The sequence below is a fragment of the Hyperolius riggenbachi genome, chromosome 10 (assembly GCF_040937935.1).
Source record: "Hyperolius riggenbachi isolate aHypRig1 chromosome 10, aHypRig1.pri, whole genome shotgun sequence".
Taxonomy (NCBI): Eukaryota; Metazoa; Chordata; class Amphibia; order Anura; family Hyperoliidae; genus Hyperolius; species Hyperolius riggenbachi.
In genome coordinates, this window is record NC_090655.1 from 131,907,446 (window position 1) to 131,930,637 (window position 23,192).

The 23,192-nt window shown below is 47.3% G+C and overlaps 1 protein-coding gene and 1 long non-coding RNA gene across 11 annotated transcripts in view; one reads left to right on the top strand and one right to left on the bottom strand.

The window, feature by feature from the left end:
- LOC137536105 (uncharacterized) overlaps positions 1-6,768 on the top strand; it is a 94,837-nt gene extending 88,069 nt beyond the window's left edge. Inside the window, exon 4 of the long non-coding RNA XR_011024520.1 lies at positions 6,603-6,768. This is a non-coding gene — a long non-coding RNA (uncharacterized lncRNA). The remainder of the gene's footprint in view (positions 1-6,602) is intronic.
- The window catches only part of LOC137536102 (cGMP-dependent protein kinase 2-like), an 843,621-nt gene that overhangs the window by 298,973 nt on the left and 521,456 nt on the right, over positions 1-23,192 (bottom strand). For 9 of the 10 annotated variants that reach the window (XM_068258139.1, XM_068258141.1, XM_068258140.1 and 6 more), the window contains one exon: positions 149-432. The gene's annotated coding sequence lies outside the window, so the exon portion shown is untranslated. Of the gene's footprint in view, positions 1-148; positions 486-23,192 lie in introns of those variants that run through there. The other variant, XM_068258147.1, reaches the window with a different exon arrangement.

Genomic DNA, 23,192 nt, shown 5'->3' on the forward strand with positions numbered 1-23,192 from the left:
TGTACTGGGAAGACAGGGACACTGCAAGTTGCTCAACCCAATGCAGAAAGAAAAAACAGAGAAGAGAAAAGAAATGGCGTCAAACTGCAAGAGAAGTTTGCAAGGCATTGATATCATGAGATCCTAACAGTTTGCCAGGCAGGCTTACCTTAACTCTTTCAGCTTGGTGGAGAGACCCCTTTCAGGTGGTAGGTGCAGAGGTCACTGTAAGGATCCACAAGGAGGAGAGCCCCTTAGGTGCTGGATTTTATGACTGCAGGTCCCTCTCAGGATACTGCACTGCACAGACATCCCATTGCTCTCTTTACATTTTAGCTTTCAGGGTACATCCAGCTTGACCGACATCACTGTGGTCACCTTGGGGCAGCAGGTGCAGAAGCAGCATGGGACAGCTCACCACTGCTGTTTTGTTCCTTTGCATTTTTTCACCACCTTTAGGGAAAAAAAGTGTGCTTACTATCAGGGCTTACGGCAACTGGAAAGCTCTCACAGCAGCTGGGAAAATATGAAAGATAGAAGGGGTGTATGGGGAAGAGAGGCTGTGAGTGCCATCTGCAGGGAAGCACAGGCAGCAGATACACACACCAGCATTTTATGATGCCTGCAATGCAAGGAAAAGGGTTAACCATTTCTAGCACAATGCCTGCTATGCATTCTATAGGAATTGCCCAGCTAGATAGTGGAAAGTAACAGTATTTCTAAAGAATAAAAAAAAACATCCAAACAAGTTTATGTTTGATACATGTTTTTTTTTTCCTTCATAAACCAACATTAAACTACAGTATATGGCCATGTCTTATGTCACATACCTCATCTCAAAATGTGAATTGTGTCAGGAGATAAGGAGACACTGATTATTCAGCCATGGTCATTTACTGATCTAGAATGAGAACATTACAGTGAACAGTTGAAACCTCACCTGCATGGACATTCCAGGATTAGTCCATCACTATGCAGGGAAAAGCATAGCCTCAGCTTGATAGCCAGTGATCCAGCAACTTCTCAATAATCGGACATGGTAGCGCTCATATGTCTAGTTTACTTCAAGGGGTGTTTTTAAATGACGCCTGTAATGAGAGGGATATGGAGGCTGCCTGCCATATTTATTTCCTTTTAAGCAATACCAGTTGCCTGGCTATCTTGCGGATCCTCTGCCTCTAATACTTTTAGCCATAGACCCTGAACAAGCATATGCAGATCAGGTGTTTCTGACATTATTGTCAGATCTGACAAGATTAGCTGCATGCTTGTTTCTGGTGTTATTCAGACACTACTATACTGCAGCCCAAAAGATCAGCAGGGCTGCCAGGCAACAGGCATTGTTAAAAAGGACATAAATATAGCAGCCTCCATATTCTTCTCACTTCATTTGTCCTTGAAGTATAGGCCACTGATACATAAAAAGCAGTTGTTTTTATTTATGATGACAATCCTCTGTGTTGTGAGAGCCATACAATATGTTTTAAACTGTGATGTTTATACAGTTGATCCGCCGGGCAGCGGAAGTGTCAGACACGTCTTCAGCTTCTCTTGGGTTTCAACAACATCAGCAATTTCCCCGAGAGCCAGACAGAAGAAATACAGACTAACACCTTGTACAATTAGCTAGCTGACTTGGGGGTTGATTCACTTTGGAGGACGAGATCCCTGCACTTTGCCCCAATAGGCTGCCTGTCAAGTGACAGGCAGCCTATTGGGCCAATCAAAGTGCGGGGATCTCGTTCTACAAAGTCACTAAACCTGACAGAGTCCAGAGTGGGACAATTGGAGCAGCCGTTCGTTCTGGGGTAGCACAAGTAAGTTAGTAGTGCATGCTACAGCATTGAAAATTTTACTTGCACTGCCACACTAAGCTGTGCTGCTTGAGCAGTGTAGCTTAGTGAATCAACCCCTACTGATTTGTCTGTGAGCCAGATGTAGCCATCAAAAGAGCTATATCTGGTTCCCTACCCGTGCTCCATGTAGTATGAGGGTCAACAGATAACTACGAACAGATTGTGTAGGTAGGTGGTAAAATTAGTCAGTGATTGACCCATTACAATTAAAAGTGTGTACTAAGCATAAGGGTGCATACACACATCCAATTTTGATTGGTCAACCACTGACAAATTTTACCACCTCCATGGTCAACAGACTGTGAATAATATGAACAGATTATACAAGCCATGGTAATAAAGAAGAGAAATGCGTGCACCTTCTGTCTTATAGTATTCGTGTCTTTTATTGCAGTAGTGAAGATTACATCACATAGGACTCCATGCAGTAGTCAAAAAATGGTTAGCATACCATAGTGCGGAGCGGTGGAGGTAAAGGAGGTGGGTGGCGGGTGCGGATGGCGGAGAGCGACGGCCGTTTCGTGTCTCATATTTCCCTTCTATCACAGTAACCAGATTATACAAGCCAACCTTGTAGTCAATCTTTCCCTTACAGACAACCACTCAATCCCCAGTATAAAGACTAAACCAGTTCATTTTGGATCCTTCCTGATCATTTATCCAGCAGATAAGACAATGGTATCATGGAATGGTAGAAGAAGAAGCTGAAAAGGGCTAAAGGTTGGGGAGATGGACACGTTTCTTCCACCACTTCTTGGCACCATCTGCTTAATCTGCTTGATAAAGGATCAGGAAGGATCCAAATGGACTGGTTCCGTTGAATCTAGCCTATATGCTGGAGCTTGAGTGGTTATCGCTAATGCAAAGATGAAATTGGATCAATAAGGTTGTATTTTGCTGATGTGCCAGACTGTACACTATCATTAAACCAATTTTACCACTTTCATGTAATATTATGCAAAAACAAACAAAACAAGAACAAAGACTAGTTTCTAGAGGACTACATTCATTAAAGGTTTATCATTAAAGGGACCATAAACTGAGAGGGATATGGATGTTTCATTTTAAACAATACCAGTTGCTTGTCATTCCTGCTAATCTCTTTGGCTGCAGTAGTGGCTGAATCACACACCTGAAACATGCATGCAGCTAATGCAGTCTGACTTCAGTCAGAGCACCTGATTTGCATGTGTGTTCAGGGGCTGTGGCTAAAAGTATTAGAGACACAGTAGAGTCAGGCAACTGGTATTATTTAAAAATGGTACAATTTGCCAGGAGTCGCACTCGAAAATTGTTGCGTGTATGGGCATCTTTAGGACTTTTCTCTCAAACAGGCATCAAACAAATGACAGCGCTCATAGGCTGCAACTGAATTGTAGACTAACAGAGGCATGCAGAGCCCCACAGGGCTAAATACATGCCTTGAATGCATATCAGATGCAAATCATGTACTAGTCCTAATCTATAATTTGAATGCAAATTGATGCACATGGATGCAGCTAGCCATAAGTATACTTATATGAGTTTTGTACAGCAGGAGACATTGGCAGCGCTTCCAAACAGAGGCTGCACCCGAATTGACTACCTGCAATAGATGTGCAGAGCTCCACAATTGTGGACTAAAATACACAACATGCATTCAAAACAGGTACAGCAAAGGAGGACGTTAGCTTCAGTATAAATAATATGTGCACAAAGTATTCCCTACTAGACTTCCCCACGGCGGTGACGGGTCCTCTCGGGGAAGACCTACCGCTAGTCTAACGATAAAAACACAATTTTTTCCTAGTGCTGCTAGTCATAAAATGGTATACACATTTCTCTCAAACAGACATCAAACAAATGACAGCGCTCATAGGCTGCAACTGAATTGTAGACTAACTTTGCTGTACCTGTTTTGAACGCATGTTGTGTATTTTAGTCCACAATTGTGGAGCTCTGCACATCTATTGCAGGTAGTCAATTCGGGTGCAGCCTCTGTTTGGAAGCGCTGCCAATGTCTCTTGCTGTACAAATCTTTAGGACTTTGCTGATGAATGCTAAGACCTCCAGATTCTATTGGATTTTTTAAATAAGGAAGTTCAGCCAGATACCGCGATATGGAAGCTAATCACAATCCTCCCATCTCTCAGCTGATCCGTTGACCAGCCTCTGCGGCTAGACAAAGTTTAAATAGGGTTTGCAGACTCTGCTAGGCAATGTCCTGGAACATCTCTCCAGAGCAACATTCAGCCATTCAACAAAAATGAATTGTAAACCATACACTGTGAGAATCTCCCCTTCATATGATTTGGACATTGCCATATACTTCTAAATGGTTATAAATGACATAATGTGTAGGCTAACTGTGGTATTAATTGTGACTTAGTACATTTTGGCAGACGCACATATTTAACATTTAGAAACTTCACCATAGAAAGGGCAGATGACTTATTAGCCTACCTAGGTTTCCACCAGCGGGTTGCAGCGAATGTATTAACGTCAGTATAATTAACTGTGAAGTTAAAAAACATTTCCTGAGGCTACACATCCTACATCATTCTTATCTGTTCTACAATTGCGGACGTACTACAGGAGAAATCCAGGACAAAATAGAGAAGCAACATGTTCACCTTAATGACCTGTGATCGATTACTGTCCACCTTCATATATATAGTTTTAGTAACTTTCAGTCCAATTAATTTTGCATGCTGACATGTTAACTCAACCGTGACACTGAAGATTTTATAGAAAAAAGTGTTAACCTTTTTCTCGTTTAGGAGCGAAGTTGTACAATTTTCCCCGGAAAACCGTTGATGTTAGAGAATCCATGTTAATGAGAACCTGTTATCTCTAAACAAACTGATATCCATGTCTTCAAAATATCAACAAATACACACTGAGCCATGTTTGGTTCTTTCCTTGGATTACTCTATATATAGTTCTTAAATATCTTCATGGCAGGTAACTGACCAATGACCTGACACATATAACTGAGAGATTATTATCGGATTTCACCGTGAAAAGTCTCGTATGAGGAATGTTGCCCTGCGAATATTGGTACCTGATCCTATCGGTGACACTGCAAGGTTGACACTGTATAGACACATTGCTATTCTGCAGGCTAGCGATGTGTTCTGTTACTATGTAGGTGGGATGGAGGGAGGACACACTTCAGAGTAGATTGTGTAAGTATAAGGTGCCCATCTTTTTTGTCCAATCTTACTAAATCCATGTAGTAGAATAGTAAAATGAGTGAATATACTTTGAATGGATAGTTTAGGTGGTCCCTCATATTAAAGGCAAGATTGAACAAAAAAGATTGTATCAATAGTGTATACAGGCTTTAAGTGAAAGATGGTTCTAGTTACAAGAAGATTCCAGTTTTAGGAAGATTCTAATAGAAAAATATGCAGATTTGAGTAAAATGTAAATTGAAGGCAGATAAAGCAAAAGTTAAGATGTTGGCAAAATATACTCATAGGGAGTTCCCAGTGATAGGCAAAATGTAGGTCTAGGCAGATTCTGATGAGAGAGAAAATTAATAGAAATTCTAGTGATAGGTCTATTCCAGATCTAGGACAGGAGACGTCAGGCCAGATTACATCACCTTCTACTGCTCCTGGCTCACATTTTTCTTTTTTTTTAAGAAGCAGGAAATCACAGGTAGAGAGTTGCCTCCTACGTTCCTCAAGTACCTAGTGGCCACAGCATTATCTGGCAATACACACAGCCATAGTACATCACCTTGTTCCTCGACCAATCACTAGCTAGGGCAATAGGCAGGCAGAGATTCATAAACCCATCTTAGGAAAATAGGATGATTCCTTGTGGTTGAGATTCCAACCGCCACAGTTCCGTAATGAGAGAGACCAGGAGCCCGATGGCGCAGTATCGTTCGGTAAAGTTGGTATGAATAGTATAGTAAGATATACTCACAAGGGTGGGTTACACTCCTGCAACCACCGACAGAGCTTATGGGAAATTAACCATTCCTGTTTGGTATCCCATATCCGCTTGGCAGGTACTGGTCAGTTGCTCTCTTTGGGTATTTGGACATGTGGTGTACCATATTCTACTTTGAAAGTTTGGATTACAACTAAGAGAACTTGTAGGTGGCCAGAATATAACTTTCTTAAATCATAAGACATACAGATGTAGGCACTTGTATTGTCCTGAGGAAGTGGGTCAGTACCTGTGAAACACGTTCTCTTTTTTGTGCATCATTGAAACCAATTTTACCAGTATGGTTTTTCCATTTATGGAGGTAAGATCTAATTACTCCTATACCTTATGATTTAAGATAGCTATATTCTGGGTGCCTCCTACAAGTTCTCTCAGTTATAAACCCATCTTTAGTTGTCCTTTAAGTAGCCTGTATTTATAAACAGAGACAAACATTGTAATATTAAAGCTAATGTATCACATTTGTAATATATGTAAACTTACCCTGCTGCTTGAAAAGGAAAGCCTCACAATCTCCGGCCCAAAAATGGGAGTCTGCACATAATTTGTAGGTTCCTTTTTTACCAACCAGTGAAGGCACCTCAGCTGCCAAAAATGGTGCTGTCGTTAGTTTGTGGAGAACAGAAGGGGCTGATGCATCAGTCCAAATCTGAGAGGTCAAAGGCAAGCCTCTATTTAATGAACCCAAGACTATGAAGGTCCCAGGAGATACCCAAAGATATCTGGAGTATTACAAATGTGCCTGCACTAAAAAAAAAACTGTGTACGTTTTGAGATATCCTGAAATACATTGACTAAATAGTTATTCTTTCTGCCTTGCAGCTTCGATGTCCAGGGTTCATAACCCCGTCACTCTGTCAGTACACTATCTACACCGAGGCTCCCCCATGACTGATGTTACAGGTCTGCACACAAACCAGCAAGTAACTGCTTTTTCCAGTAATACTGACTGACGACTAGACACAGTAAGGTTAAAGGGAACCTGAAGCGAAGAAAATTATTTAAAATAAACACATGACATAGCTGCAAATTAATATTACATACTTACCTCACCGTCAATTTCTCTCAGAGGCTCACCCTTTTCTTCTTACAGAGATCCCTTCCAGTTCTGACAATATTTTGTCAGAAATGAAATATACCAGTTGCTGTCAGTTATATATCAGCAGCTGTCAGTTACAACTGAATGTGCAAGGTAATGCCCATGTTTCCCTATGGCTCAAGTGGGTGATATTACAGTTTAACAGCGTGCTGACCAGGAAGCTGTTATGGGGTAATGGGCATTTTTAAAATGAAGGAATGGAGAAATCCATTGATCACAGTGGACAAATGGGACGCATGAGAGGAGAAAGAGATTGAGAAGTTGACTACACAGGAGGTAAGTATGACCTGTGTATGATTATTTTGACTTTTTATTTTCAGTTCAGGTTCTCTTTAAGTAAGCAAACCTGAACTGAAAAATACCTCCCACGTAGTCTACTTATCCATCTGTTTCTCCTCTCCAGCGTCCTGTTTGTTCACAGTGATCAATAGAATATTACATATTGTAACAGCTTTTGGGTCAGCACTCAGTTTACCAGTAATATCACTGAAATGTCCACAGAAATCCGATTGAAACAACTCGGTAATTTGAGCCCAATCACAGAAATTGCAAGAATTAGACCAGTCAGAGAATGCAGAATTTTTCCACGAAAGTTGGTTTACTGCAGGCATTTTAGACCAATCACAAGACTCAGATACTATTAAGTATTCCTTAGTCTTGTGATTGGCCTAAAATTTACGTGGTATTCTGATTACCGTGGTAAAATTCTGAATTCTTTGATTGGTCCAGTACTAAAATTGTAAATTAGAATAGAAAATCTGAAATCGGCATTTGCGAAAATCAGAATTTCTTCAGAATCAGAAATAGGCATTTCCAACCATCCCTAATTGTTTGAGCCATAGAGAAACATGGACATTACTTTGCACATCAGTTGTCCTTTCAGTTATAACTGATAGCAACTTATATAGCGAAAGAGGGCCCAAGACTTTCAGCTTCCTGAGAGACAATCTAGATGGAAAAGGAGCGCTCCATAGTGCATTACTGTGTAAAAGTCTTTAATCGCAAGATAAAAATATATACTCACAAGATGCAAGTGAATATGCGCTTGTCAGCGGATCACCACCGCTAATCCTCCCCTAGGGGGTGGGCGGGGTTTGGTCCTGGCGTGCCTACAGCGTCATTACGCGTTTCGGCGTACCCCCTAGCGAGACGAGCACCCGTCCGACTGGAGTACGCACTGCTGGCCACAGAGGCGGAAGGACGAACCGCCAAGGGGAGGATTAGCGGTGGTGATCCGCTGACAAGCGCATATTCACCTGCATCTTGTGAGTATATTTTTATCTTGCGATTAAAGACTTTTACACAGTAATGCACTATGGAGCGCTCCTTTTCCATCTAGATTGCTGTACATTCCCAACGCCAGGAGCAGAACCGTGCGTCCATTGCTGTGATTGAATAAGTTGTTGGAAGTGGCTACACTCAGTGGGCTAGCGCGAATACTTTTCCTGCTGCTGTTTGTTCCTGAGAGACAAGTCTGACAAGATCTTGTCAGAACTGGAAGGGATCATTGTTAGAAGAAAATGAAGAGCTTCTGAGAGGAACTCACGGCGAGGTAAGTATGTAATATTCATTTACAGATACATCATGTGTTTATTTTAAATAATTTTACTCAGTTCAAGAATGAAGCTAATGGGGAGAACAAGCCCAACCTCAATAGGCTCTGCATGGGTCCCAACCATAGAGTTGCACTTCAAATGAAATTTCCCAGGGAAGTTGGGTATATCAAGTATGAAGTTACCAGGTGGTGCCAAAAATTATACTGTAGTCCATTATTTTACCCACACTGCTGGTCATGGCTTGACACAGCAACCTCTTAGAATCTTCATTACGACTGCCACCTGTCGAAAGCCATAGGGGTCGAGAGTCACGGGTCCCCAAACTTGAAGTCTGTGTCTGTACACGTGAGGAAGCTGGGGACTGAAGGGGCAGCTAAGAAGTGGGGTGCCCTCCATGCACTCTCGGGCTTAATCAGATGGTGGGAGAAAGAAAGGGAGCTGCCACTGTTGGTGCAATTCCAATGCTTAGAGAGTCTTTGCTAAAAAAACAGCCCTGATGTTGGCAGCATTATGGTAAAATGAGCACCGCATAGACCACAATGTTAATCGGTGTCCTAATAAATTGCGACAGGGTAGCAGGTTAGTGTTAGACATTGGTAGAGGGAGGGTTCGTGTGAGTATAGGGTTAGGTTAAGTGCTAAATATCAGTGGATTTTGAAGGGTGAGGGTGGGTTAGGGTTAAATTTTTTATTAAAGAAACTCAAAGAAATAGCATACAGAAATAATAAATAAGGTTAAAAAGTATGCCATCATAAACTGAAAATAACTTAATCGCAAAGAACATAAAAGAAAATAGTATGCAGCAATACATCAAATCAGAAAACAGGCTTATTCCATATATACATACAGAAAAATGAAAAACAATGCTTGTATTAGGCCATAAACAACAGAAAGAAACACTTTGTTCATCATATCAAAGCACAGTAAACCATGTTGGGGAGACAACACTCACCTTCATTTATACCAACAAGATAACCAGACAAAAAAGGAAAACCAAAACACATATAACATATACCACCACCAATAAAAGACAATGACGGCACCTACAATACATCATTCACACCAACATGACAAACAAAAAAGTGAAAGGACAACACCAACATTACACCATACACACCTCATGCATACTGGGACTCTTACGCCCGAAAGTACCCAAGTACGTAAGACTGAAGACACTACATAAGACAGGACAAAATCAAAATAATACCCAAAAACAGGACAAAACCTCACCTACACACAAAAAGAAGCACAAAGGGATACTCCCTGTGTGCCTGCGGCCAATACTTCAAAAATATAGAGAACAAATAAAAAAATCTAAGGTGGAAAGAGAAGAGACAGTCAAGCCACACCCAGGAGAGACTCCCACCAAGTCAAGGAGGCTTGATGTTCTGCCAGGCCAGAACCCAAGCTCCTCTCCCCAGCTTCTTCCTCTCCAAGTACCGAATGGTCCCCACCTCACCATGAATAGTGCTCACCACCACCTGGACGGGCAAGTCTTTCTTTCTAATAGCTAAGTCACACCGTGCCAACCATAAGTGTCTCCTAACCACTAGACTGACTACATACAAAGTGCACAAATCATAACCCTGGCGCTGATTGAAAGCTCCATAGGCCCACTCGGCACAACTAAGATGCGCCAGAAACGGGATATTCAGGGCCCTCCCCACCTGTTTGTACACTTCCACATTGAAAGGTCATGACATCAGGAAGTGGTCCATGGTCTCCTCAACAGCGCACCCCTGCCGAGGACAACCACGTTCAGCCACCTCCCGACACTTCATGTTCCCTCCAACGTAGAGTTTGCCCTGGAAGGTAAGCCAGGCGATGTCCGACAATTTGTTCGGAACCCGCGGTGAATTCAACAGACGCAAGCCCTCCTCAAAAATTGTGCCTGGGCAATCCCTCAAGGCCAGTGAGTCAGGAAAGTAGGAGTCCACCAACCTAGCCGACAGGACTTTCCTGTCGACCAATTTGATGTCCTCCACCGTCAATCCCCACTGCCACAGTTTCTTCAAGCAAGGCAAGACATAGGTCGGAAGATAGCCATGACGTGTCCTCAGATTTTTCACTGGGCCACCGTTCTTCCATTCCCTAAGGAAAGGCTCACACCAAGTCTGGAAGATCCCTACCCAGCTAGGCGGGTTCTCCACCAACATGCTACCAATATTGTATTTAATAAAAATTAAGGAGAAAAAAACAATCGGGTTGACCATACCTAGGCCAACCTCCCGCCTAGCTTTATAGGTAATATTCCTGCGCACATGGTTTAGCTTGTTTCCCCATAACATTAGGAAAAACAAGCCGTTGACCCTGGTGTACAGGGATGCTGGCAAAATCCTGACATAACTGACATACAATAGTATTGGTATCAGGTAAGTCTTGATCAGGTCAATCCTTTCCCTAAAGGTCAAACTCCAACCTTTCCAGCGGACTACTTTCCTGTCGACATCAGCTAGTTTGCTAACCCAATTTCGCAGGCCATAATCGCCTGGGCCAAATTTGATGCCGAGGATCTTAATTTCGTCTTGAGGCATGGGAAAGGATCCGGGAAGTCTAAAGGACTCTCCATCTTTGCCCATCCAGAAAGTTTCGCACTTATCCGGATTGATCTTCGAACCAGATGCCAATGAGTACCTGGTGATCTCCTCAGCAACCACCAACGCCTCCTCTGCATCCGAGACCACCACAGTAACATCATCGGCATATGCCACCACCTTCAGAGATGAGCAACCAGAGATGCCCACCGGAACCCCACCAAGCATGCTGCCCTCTATCCTTCTCACGAAGGGGTCGATGGCGAACACGTATAGTAGAGAACTCAGCGGACAACCCTGGCGGACCCCCGAGCTCACCTCAAAAGGCTGGCCTACCCATCCGTTGATCAGCATTAAACTCTCAGCCTCTTTATATAAAGTTCGCAGCCAATCTACAAACCTCCCCTGCAAACCATATACAGTAAGTAGCCGCCATTGGTACTTGTGATTGACCCGATCAAAAGCTTTGGACTGATCCAACGTCAGCAGATACTTTCCCCAACCTTCAGCCCTGCACCGTTCCAGGACTTCCCGGACAGCCAACAGTGCTGAGAGCGTGCTCCTTCCCACAACAGAGCAGTGCTGATGGCGAGAAAGTACATCTGTCACCTGGGACAACCGCCAGAACAAAATTTTTGCCAGGATCTTCCTGTCGATGTTGAGAAGGCTGATGGGACGCCAATTCTCAATCATCTCAGGATCACGACCTTTTGACAACAGGATTACTGCAGATTGCCTCATGGAGGGCGGTAACTGGCCCTCAGCAAGGCAATCATTAAAAGCTCCAGCCAATTGAGGGGCCTAAATGGACACGAAAGCCTTGTAAAACTCGGCCGTCAGTCCATCCGGACCCGGGGTCTTTTTAGGCGCAAGGCCACCAATGGTTCTTGCTACTTCATCTGCAGTAATCTCTGTAGTCAAGTCTATGGCAGAAATATCAACATCTCCCAGACCTGGTGTGGAATCCAAGAACTTGTAAAAAGAAAACAGAGGACACCAAGAGCCCAATAGTGCAATATTGTCTGGTAAGCTCAATATATAATGTAATGTCAAAGGTTCTTATACTCACAAAGGTGGGTTACCATCAAGTAACCACTTGACAGGCAGGTGGTGAGTATTAGTTAGTACCTGACCCCACTCAGGTATAAAAGTCGCTCTCTGTAGATAGGAAAATGGGGAAAGAACCCCTCCACCAGGGGTGGACTTAATCGTGCTGTAATATGTACGAACAGAGGCGCCAAGCAGAATAAAACAATGTTCTAAAAATTATAAAAAGAGGGAAGTCGAGGTGGACTTACCTCCCTCTGGTAGTGGACATATACTCAAATGCAGAGTGAAAAATATACAATTTATTCACAGCTCCATAAAATCGCAACGCGTTTCGTGGTCAACAATCCCACTTCATCACGCAGTACAGGAGCATATAAAACTGGTTCAGGTCCATAAAGCGTGTGAGCGCCTCTGTCAGACGAGGACAGTCAACCTCTCCCTTAGAGCCTGGTAAGCTAGATTTCTATCAATACCTCTACGAGCAGCTAGACCCTTGAAAAATCTAACGACACGTTTTATGACCTCCTCCCACCACTCAGACCTCTTGTCAAAGCAGTCCAGGATGGAGACCTGCGCTTGAAAAAACTCCTCAAAGGATTGTCTTATCTCATCTTCCAGTAGCAGGGTCGAATTCATCCTCCAGATACCCCGACCTCTGGGAGGAGCATCCGAAGCATTCAAGCCCACCGACAGAATAAGGTGATCCGAGAACTCCACCGCCAACAACTTAGGAGTTGAAGTGATGAGGCTCTCTGAAACAAAAAATCTATCTAACCTAGACCTACTACTACCTCTATAAAAAGTGAACCCTGTGAGATCTGGGGAGTGACGAACGTGCACATCCACCAGATTGGTATCATTAGCTAATCTGACTAAATAACTGCTATCTACACCTATCCGGACCTGGGCCCTTGCCCTGTCCATGGCCCTAGTGATGGTGTTAAAATCACCACCCAGGATCACAGGATAGGCCGAAAAAAGGTATGGCCTGCTCTGCATAAGAAGGCGCTTTCTCTCCCCTTTACATTTGGGGTGGCCATAGATGTTAATTAGCCTGAGATCCTGCCCCCTCACGCAGACGTCCAGGACCAGACACCTACCCATCTCCACCTCAATAACTCGCCGGCAAGTTACCATGTCAGCCCCAAAGAGGACTGCCACACCACTACCAGGCTCTCCCGCAAGGGACCAAAAGCTCGGACCGGACCCCCATTCCCTCTCAGCCAACCAGAGGTCAGCTGCAGAGGTGAGCCTGGTCTCCTGCAGGAAAAACACATCAGCCTCGTGGGCAGCCAAAATCGAGAAAGCCAATTTTCGAGCCCTGGTCATTTTAATACTGGCAACGTTGATCGTTGCCAGTATGAGTGGTGGGGGAACTGCCATCAGAGTGATTTAAGGTTTCCCTTCATCCCTCTTTAGACAGAGGCAAAAATTGCAAAAGCAAAGGACAACATCTACAAAAAGGAAAAACACAAACACAATTACAATGCCTCCCCAACAGAGGCAGGACTCTCCGTTACCATCGCCTCCTCTTCAGAGGCGAGAGGAGAAGTGGCCAACACCTCAAACCTGTTGGCTAGGTTTAGATCTTTCTCTTTCTGCCTCCTCTGAGAGGCAGCCAACCTGTTTGCCTCCCTTTGGTTTCCGGAGGGGACTCTAGACAGGGGTTTAACCCCTTTTTTCTTTTTTGTCTTAAAGCGTTCCTATAAATAAGATCTTTCATCCTGCGAAAGATGTTCCCTTTTCCAGGGGGCAAGGGCTGCACCCATGGGGCCAGGAGCTGAAAAGGCGTAGGCTGTGGGAATAGGACAGGCCGAGACAAACCCACTGCCATCGGTGGACGGGGAGGGACAGACAGGAAGGGGGGAAGGGGATGGGATGATGACAGGGGGGCAGGGGAGGTATCAGGAACACCTGGGGCAGTGGGGCCAGGAGGGGGAAGGGACACAGCAGGAGCTGGGGGGCCAGGAGGGGGAAGGGACACTGCAGGTGCCGGGGGGCCAGGAGGAGGAAGGGACACAGCAGGAGCTGGAGGGCCAGGAGGAGGAAGGGACACAGCAGGAGCGGGGGGGGGGGGGGCAGGAGGGGGAAGGGACACAGCAGGCACTGTGGGGGCAGGAACAGGAGGGGGCAGAGTAGGGCCACCTGAAGAGGAGACAGTGGCAGGAGGGGTTTTTGTCCTCCTAGGAGGAGGCTTAGGGGCCAAAAGTTGGGCTGTAGGAGCAGCAGAGAGGGGTCGAAGACCACTTCCTCCTCTACTCCTTACAGGTTTGGGTCGCTGCTCCTTGGGAGGAGGGTTACCTCCGCCCTGAAAAACATCCTGGGCAGGAGCCAATGACTCAGGCCCAGGCTGCCTATCAGAGGCCATGTCGACTGAGAGAAAACCAGGGGAAGGGACTACAGAGGACGGGTTCACACTAGACGTAGACACGTTAGGAGTTGGGACGGACTGAACAGATACATTGGGATCGGACACAGAGACTTCCTGGCTCTCTCCCATCCTGGCCAACATGGCTCTCTTCAGGTCCGAGGGCATCATCGTCCAGGAGATCGGGCACTCCGTATAAGGATGGCCAAATTCAAAGCAAAAGTTGCATTTAATTCGTTTGCAAGACGATGCAGAGTGCCCAAACTCCTGACAACGACTGCACCTCGGATCCGGGCAGCCGCTGGCCAAATGTCCCCTCTTGCCGCACCTATTGCAGGTCCTGGGTTGGCTCGGGTAGTAGGTGATGACCTTGTCCCGCCCTATGAGGGTGGAATGGGGAATATGGGTGACGACCCCCTCCTTTGTATGGAGCCGAATCGCCACCTCATACTTCCCCCACCAGATCCCGAGCTCGTCCTGACTGTCTCAGCCGCTCCTCTAAAAATGATTCCATGCCATGCTGGGAGAGAAAGGACACGTCATAGTACTGCGGAGGGTCCCCTGGAGCCAGGATCGCAAAGAGGTCCGCTGGCCTAATCCCCAGGTCGAGGAGATACCCAACAAATTGCCTCTTGGTAGGAATGGGAAGGAGGGTATTATCCCATTTGAGGCGGACAACATTCCTGCGACCCGGGGCGTGAGCCTCCAATCCTGTCTCCAGGGGAGCCTCAACCCTCCTACCAGGAGCAGGACCCCTAACCACCTTAGAGTATGATACCGGGCGAGCCGATGAAGTACCCTGAGCTGAAGCCGCCAGAGGAGCAAGGGCCCCTGGATTCTGGGCAGGACCAAGGGCCGGGAACCCAACCCTTATCACACTTTCCAGTTCTGGCAGCTCCGGCTCGGTCACAGCACTCCCATCAGCTCTTGCCACAACAACACCACCAGTATTACTGGCCAAGCCTGCACCAACATCTTCCCTGACCATCACTACAGCACTGGTTTCGGCTGCAGGGGTCACAACATTTATCTGATTACAGCTGACTGCAGTGGAGGCGGGGAGAAGGGGAGGCCCATACCTGGGGGCATTTGGCCCAAGCCCAAATATGGCCTCCATCCACTCTGTTTCACCTGAAAAAGAAAACCTTTTAACAGTGTCATTTTCTACTATAAACTTTTTGCCACCTGCTCGGAACTCGAGCTGGAGGCCACAGTTGGGGTCACCGATGCCCACCAGGCATACGCCCCGTAATATCCCCCCGGCTCCACCACCAACACCACAGCCTCACCAGAATGCTCGTCAATGACCACCAATTTGGTCCTCTCTAGTCTGTAGGTCATATTAGCTGTCTTAAATTCAGTGACAAGATCGTCAATTATTAAAGGGGGGGCCTCAGGGTGCTTGCTCTTTTTCTTCTTTTTCCCTCCTTTCTTGCTCCCCTCTTCATCCTCAGATATTAAATCAGAGAGGAGATTTTTTTCAAAGAAGGGGGAAAGATCTCTGTACCCTTTACCTCTCTTTTCGGGAGCACCCCCATCCCCTTGTACCAACAAGATCTCCCCACCTTCGCTCTCCTGCACAAAAGCGGGGGGACCCCTTTTATCCTGGTCACCCTCTCCCACCCCGCCTTGGGTACCCTGAGAGGATATGTCGGTTTCCTCCACCTCCGACACAGAGGCATAAACCTTCCCACGCTTTCCCCTCCTCCCACCAACATCAATGTTTAACTTTTTTACTTTACTTATTCTATTCTTCCCTTTTTTTTACTCTCTTTTTGGGCTTCCCAATAGGCAAAGAAAGTTGGGTCTCACCCATCAGTCATTTATCGTCCTCGTCCTCGCTCTGATCCTCAGGGGAACTTGAAATTTCCTCCCCAGCAGACACTGGAAAGAACTCCTGAGCTAATTCCTCAATGTCACTCTCAATACCTTCCATGTGTCTGGCAGGCCCAGGCATCTCCGAATCTTTGTTCTGAGGAAAGTCCTCCTCAGCGAACTCTTCAACAGAGAAGTCCATTTTCAGACTCGGTTAAGTGGCCAAAAGCACAATCTCCTTGCTCAGATTCCTATCCAGGGACGAGTCCAAAAGTCCCAGGAAGGCTGCCCCACTTCCATCCGGGTCTTCCTGCAGCATTGCAGATGTAGTTGCAATTGCAGCTTGCACATCTCCCCGCTCAGGTTGCTTTCTTTGGACATTGATTGCCACCTCCTCCTCATTTGCATCTTCACAGCCTCCAGAAGCTGCCATGCTCTGCAATACCTCACTTGGTGGCTGTTTTTCCGCATCCCCAGTAGAGGTGTAGCGAACGGTTCGCCGGCGAACGGTTCCAGGCGAACTTCGGGGGTTCGCGTTCGCCTGCACCAGGCGAACTTTTGCGGAAGTTCGATTTGCCCCATAATGCACTATGAGGGTCAACTTTGACCCTCTGCATCACAGTCAGCAGGCACATTGTAGCCATTCAGGCTACACTAAGCCCTGGAGCCCCACCCCCCCTTATATAAGGCAGGGTCCGGCGGCCATTACAGTCACTCGTCTGCCTGCTATTAGACAGACTAGGGAGAGCTGCTGCAGACTTGTTCTTCTAGGGACAGATTAGTTAGGTTCTTGGCTGCTTAGCTTGCTCCTGGCTGATTGTTATTGCTTTTATAGCACCCAGCAACAGCTCTTGTCAGAGCTCATCCTGTACTTTTTTTTTTCTGTGTGTCAAACTGACACTTTTGTTGCATGCACAGCATTGCTAATTGATAGTGTGTGTGCCACTGCCAGCAGCCCAGTACATTCAGTGACTACCTGTGTGTGTGACAGGGAGCTGCACATTATACTACCCAGTACTGCATATACCCAGTACCTGTTGTGTATACTTAACCCACCTCATCACTGCATATACCTAGCTTTTGTGTTGAGTGAACCCAGCTCACTGCATCTAAATACCTGTTGTGCTGAGTGAGAACCCACCTGGCCACCTCACTGCATCTAACTACCGGTTGTGTTGAGTGAGAACCCACCTCACTGCATCTTAAGTACCTTCACTGTTCAGTGAACCCAGCTCACTGCATCTAACTACCCAGTACCTGTTGTGTATACTTAACCCACCTCATCACTGCATATACCTTGCGTTGTGTTGAGTGAACCCAGCTCACTGCATCTAAATACCTGTTGTGTTGGGTGAGAACCCACCTGGCCACCTCACTGCATCTAACTACCGGTTGTGTTGAGTGAGAACCCACCTCACTGCATCTTAAGTACCTTCACTGTTCAGTGAACCCAGCTCACTGCATCTAACTACCCAGTACCTGTTGTGTATACTTAACCCACCTCATCACTGCATATACCTAGCGTTGTGTTGAGTGAACCCAGCTCACTGCATCTAAATACCTGTTGTGTTGAGTGATAACCCACCTGGCCACCTCACTGCATCTAACTACCGGTTGTGTTGAGTGAGAACCCACCTCACTGCATCTTAAGTACCTTCACTGTTCAGTGAACCCAGCTCACTGCATCTAACTACCCAGTACCTGTTGTGTATACTTAACCCACCTCATCACTGCATATACCTTGCGTTGTGTTGAGTGAACCCAGCTCACTGCATCTAAATACCTGTTGTGTTGGGTGAGAACCCACCTGGCCACCTCACTGCATCTAACTACCGGTTGTGTTGAGTGAGAACCCACCTCACTGCATCTTAAGTACCTTCACTGTTCAGTGAACCCAGCTCACTGCATCTAACTACCCAGTACCTGTTGTGTATACTTAACCCACCTCATCACTGCATATACCTAGCGTTGTGTTGAGTGAACCCAGCTCACTGCATCTAAATACCTGTTGTGTTGAGTGATAACCCACCTGGCCACCTCACTGCATCTAACTACCGGTTGTGTTGAGTGAGAACCCACCTCACTGCATCTTAAGTACCTTCACTGTTCAGTGAACCCAGCTCACTGCATCTAACTACCCAGTACCTGTTGTGTATACTTAACCCACCTCATCACTGCATATACCTAGCGTTGTGTTGAGTGAACCCAGCTCACTGCATCTAAATACCTGTTGTGTTGGGTGAGAACCCACCTGGCCACCTCACTGCATCTAACTACCGGTTGTGTTGAGTGAGAACCCACCTCACTGCATCTTAAGTACCTTCACTGTTCAGTGAACCCAGCTCACTGCATCTAACTACCCAGTACCTGTTGTGTATACTTAACCCACCTCATCACTGCATATACCTAGCGTTGTGTTGAGTGAACCCAGCTCACTGCATCTAAATACCTGTTGTGTTGGGTGAGAACCCACCTGGCCACCTCACTGCATCTAACTACCGGTTGTGTTGAGTGAGAACCCACCTCACTGCATATAGCTAGCATCCCCCCGAGATGGACAAAATGGACAAACCAGGTAGAGGAAGAGGTAGAGGCAGGCCCAGAGGAAGGCCACCAGGCACCGGCAGGTCTGTGCGAGGTGGTGTTTCTCTGATTTCGTGCGGACCTGCCCCAAAATACAGTGCTCAGAAGAAGGCACGTGCCATCACTTCCCAAAATCGCGAGGAGGTGATTGAGTTTTTAACACAGAACACCTCATCTCCCGCAGCCACCAGCGCTACAACAAGCACCACATCCACTGCATTTGACACTTCGCAGGAGTTATTTGGTGGTGGTGGTGGTGAAATCACTGATTCCCAGCCACTACTGCCACAACAACAAGAAGGCGCAGGTACACCACCTCATACGTCTGAGTTAGGTGGCGATAATATGGACGTAACGTGTGTGGATGGGGATGATGGTGGACCACCTGAAGTTGGTGCACTTGAGGAGGTGTCTGAAGAAAGCACAGCTGGCCAGGAGGATTATGATGACGATTATACGGATACCACATATGTTCCCGGTAGAGGAGATGACCAGGGGGACAGTTCAGAGGAGGAGTCAGAGAGGAGTAGGAGAAGACGACTCCATGATAGAAGCAGAGGGAGCTCGTCCTCAGAAACAGCTGGGGGCAGTGTCCGGCACCATGTATCGCCAGCTATGGCCAGCCAGCACACATGCCCTTCAACGTCAGCTGCTGATGCCACCGTAGCGCCATCAGCCCAGGGGATCTCAGCGGTTTGGAAATTTTTTCACATGTGTGTCTCAGATCGGAGCAAAGCCATCTGTTGTCTCTGCCAGCAAAAATTGAGCCATGGAAAGGCCAACTCTCACGTAGGGACAAGTGCCTTACGAAGGCACCTGGAGAGAAGGCACAAACAGCTATGGCAAGAACACCTGAGGAAAAGCAGCACCCCTCAAAAGACAAGCCACCCTCCTTCTCCTCTTCCTCCTTCAGGTGCATCGTCTTCATCCACTTTCTCCCTTGCACCTTCACAGCCACCCTCCTCCACACCGCCTCTTCCCTTGAGCGGTTCCTTCTCCTCTGCCCACAGCAGTACCCAGCTGTCCGTGAAGGAAGTATTTGAGCGGAAGAAGCAAATGTCTGCCAGTCACCCTCTTGCCCGGCGTCTGACAGCTGGCGTGGCGGAACTATTAGCTCGCCAGCTATTACCATACAAGCTGGTGGAGTCGGAGGCTTTCCGTAAGTTTGTGGCCATTGGTACACCGCAGTGGAAGATACCAGGCCGCAATTATTTTTCACAAAAGGCCATACCCAAACTCTACCATGCAGTTGAGAGGCAAGTGGTGTCATCTCTGGCACACAGCGTTGGGTCAAGGGTCCACCTGACCACGGATGCCTGGTCTGCCAAGCACGGGCAGGGCCACTACATTACATACACAGCCCATTGGGTCAACCTGGTGACCGATGGTAGCAAGCAGGGAGTACGTGGCTGCGCAGCAGACCGACTTGTCACACCTCCACGGCTTGCTGGCAGGCCTCCAGCCACCTCCTCTCCACCTGCTACCACCGCTTCGCTGTCATCATCCTCCTCCTCCTCCTCCTTGGCTGGTGCCACGATCTCCTCTCCAGCTACACAGCCCCAGCACCCCAGGGCCTATGCTGCATGCCAGGTACGACGGTGTCACACAGTGTTAGACATGTCTTGCCTGAAAGCGGAGAGTCACACTGGAGCAGCTCTCCTGGCTGCTCTTAACAAACAGGTGGAGCAATGGCTGACCCCGCACAAGCTTGAGATCGGCAACGTGGTGTGTGACAACGGCAGCAATCTGATTGCTGCGTTGAATTTGGGAAAGCTGACACACATACCCTGCATGGCACATGTGCTGAATCTGGTCGTGCAAAGATTTGTGTCCAAGTACCCAGGCTTAGAGGACGTCCTGAAGCAGGCCAGGAAGTTGTGTGGGCATTTCAGGTGCTCTTACAAGGCCATGGCACGCTTTGCGGAGATTCAGCGTAGAAACAACTTGCCGGTGAGACGCCTGATTTGTGATAGCCCGACTCGCTGGAATTCCACCCTGCTGATGTTCTCTCGCCTGCTAGACCAGGAGAAAGCCGTCACCCACTACCTGTATCATTACAGTACAAGGACACAATCTGGGAGGATGGGGATGTTGTGGCCCAACAATAGAGTTGGGCCGAACCTCCGATTTTAGGTTCGCGAACTGGGTTCGCGAACTTCCGCGGAAGGTTCGGTTCGCGTTAAAGTTCGCGAACCGCAATAGACTTCAATGGGGATGCGAACTTTGAAAAAAAAAATTTATGCTGGCCACAAAATACATGCCAAAAGTCCCCGGGAAAAATCTGGATTTGACGCAAAGCAGCGTTTTAAGGGCAGAAATCATATTGAATGCTAAATGACAGGCCTAAAGTGCTTTAAAACATCTTGCATGTGTATACATCAATCAGGTAGTGTAATTAAGGTACTGCTTCACACTGACACACCAAACTGTTCACTGAACAAAACAGGTATACAGTGGCGGGTTCACTGAACAGAACAGGTATGCAGTGGCGGGTTCACTGAACAGAACAGGTATACAGTGGCGGGTTCACTGAACAGAACAGGTATGCAGTGGTGGGTTCACTGAACAGAACAGGTATACAGTGGCGGGTTCACTGAACAGAACAGGTATGCAGTGGCGGGTTCACTGAACAGAACAGGTATACAGTGGCGGGTTCACTGAACAGAACAGGTATGCAGTGGCGGGTTCACTGAACAGAACAGGTATACAGTGGCGGGTTCACTGAACAGAACAGGTATGCAGTGGCGGGTTCACTGAACAGAACAGGTATACAGTGGCGGGTTCACTGAACAGTACAGGTATGCAGTGGCAGGTTCACTGAACAGGTATGCAGTGGTGGGTTCACAGTACAGGTATGCAGTGGTGGGTTCACAGAACAGGTATGCAGTGGTGGGTTCACAGAACAGGTATGCAGTGGTGGGTTCACAGAACAGGTATGCAGTGGTGGGTTCACTGAACAGGTATGCAGTGGTGGGTTCACAGTACAGGTATGCAGTGGTGGGTTCACAGAACAGGTATGCAGTGGTGGGTTCACAGAACAGGTATGCAGTGGTGGGTTCACAGAACAGGTATGCAGTGGTGGGTTCACTGAACAGGTATGCAGTGGTGGGTTCACAGTACAGGTATGCAGTGGTGGGTTCACAGAACAGGTATGCAGTGGTGGGTTCACAGAACAGGTATGCAGTGGTGGGTTCACAGAACAGGTATGCAGCCAGGGACAAGCTAAGCCTAACTAATCTTTCCCTATGAGAGAGAGTGTGCAGCAGCTCGCCCTACTCTCACTAATGCAGGCACACGAGTGACCGTAATGGTCGCCGCTGCCTGCCTTTTAGTAGGGGGGAGTGGCTCCAGGGGCTAGTGTAGCCTAATTGGCTACACTGTGCCTGCTGACTGTGATGTAGAGGGTCAAAGTTGACCCTCCATGGTGCATTATGGGGCGAACCGAACTTCCGCAAAGGTTCGCCTGCGGGACGCGAACGCGAACCACGGAAGTTCGCATGGAACCGTTCGCAGGCGAACCGTTCGGCCCAACTCTACCCAACAACTGGACACTGATGCGAAATGCATGCAGGGTCATGGAGCTCTTTGAGGAGGTGACCAAACTGGTGAGTCGCGATGAGGGCACCATCAGCGACTTGATCCCCTACGCCTACTTCCTGGAGCGTGCTGTGCGTAGAGTGGTGGATACAGCTGTGGAGGAGCGTGGACAAGAAGAGTTACGGCAGCAGGAGTCGTGGGAGCCATTTACACACGAACCCGATGTTCCCACAACACCTGCGGCAGCACAGAGGGGGGAGGAGGAGGAGGAGGAAGAAGAGGAGTCATGTGGGGAAGGAGAGGAGTCAGACTCTGATGATGGTGATGATGAGGAAGGTGTTTCTGTGGAGGAGGAAGAGGCGGCGGAAGAAGAACAACCGCGGCAGGCGTCACAGGGGGCTTCTGCTGCTCCACGTTCCCGTGGTATTGTTCGTGGCTGGGGGGAGGAAGAGGAGTTGCGTCCCGTCACTGAGGAAGAGCAAGAGGAGATGGAGAGTACGTCTGCATCCAGCTTTGTGCAGATGTCCTCTTTCATGTTGTCCAGCCTGTTGAGGGACCCCCGTATCAAAAAACTCAAGATGAATGACCTGTATTGGGTGGCCACGCTACTAGACCCTCGGTACAGGCACAAAGTGGCGGACCTCTTAGCAACTCAACAAAAGGCGGAAAGGATGCAGCACTTGCAGAACAAGCTGTCCATGATGCTTTACAATGCATTTAAGGGTGATGTGGCTGCAAACCGCAATCAAGGTACCACAGGCAGTAACCCTCCTCCTCCCAAGTCCACGCAGGCAAGAACAGGACGCTCCAGCGATCTCAGGGTGATGTCGGACATGCGGACGTTCTTTAGTCCAACTCCTCGCCATAGTC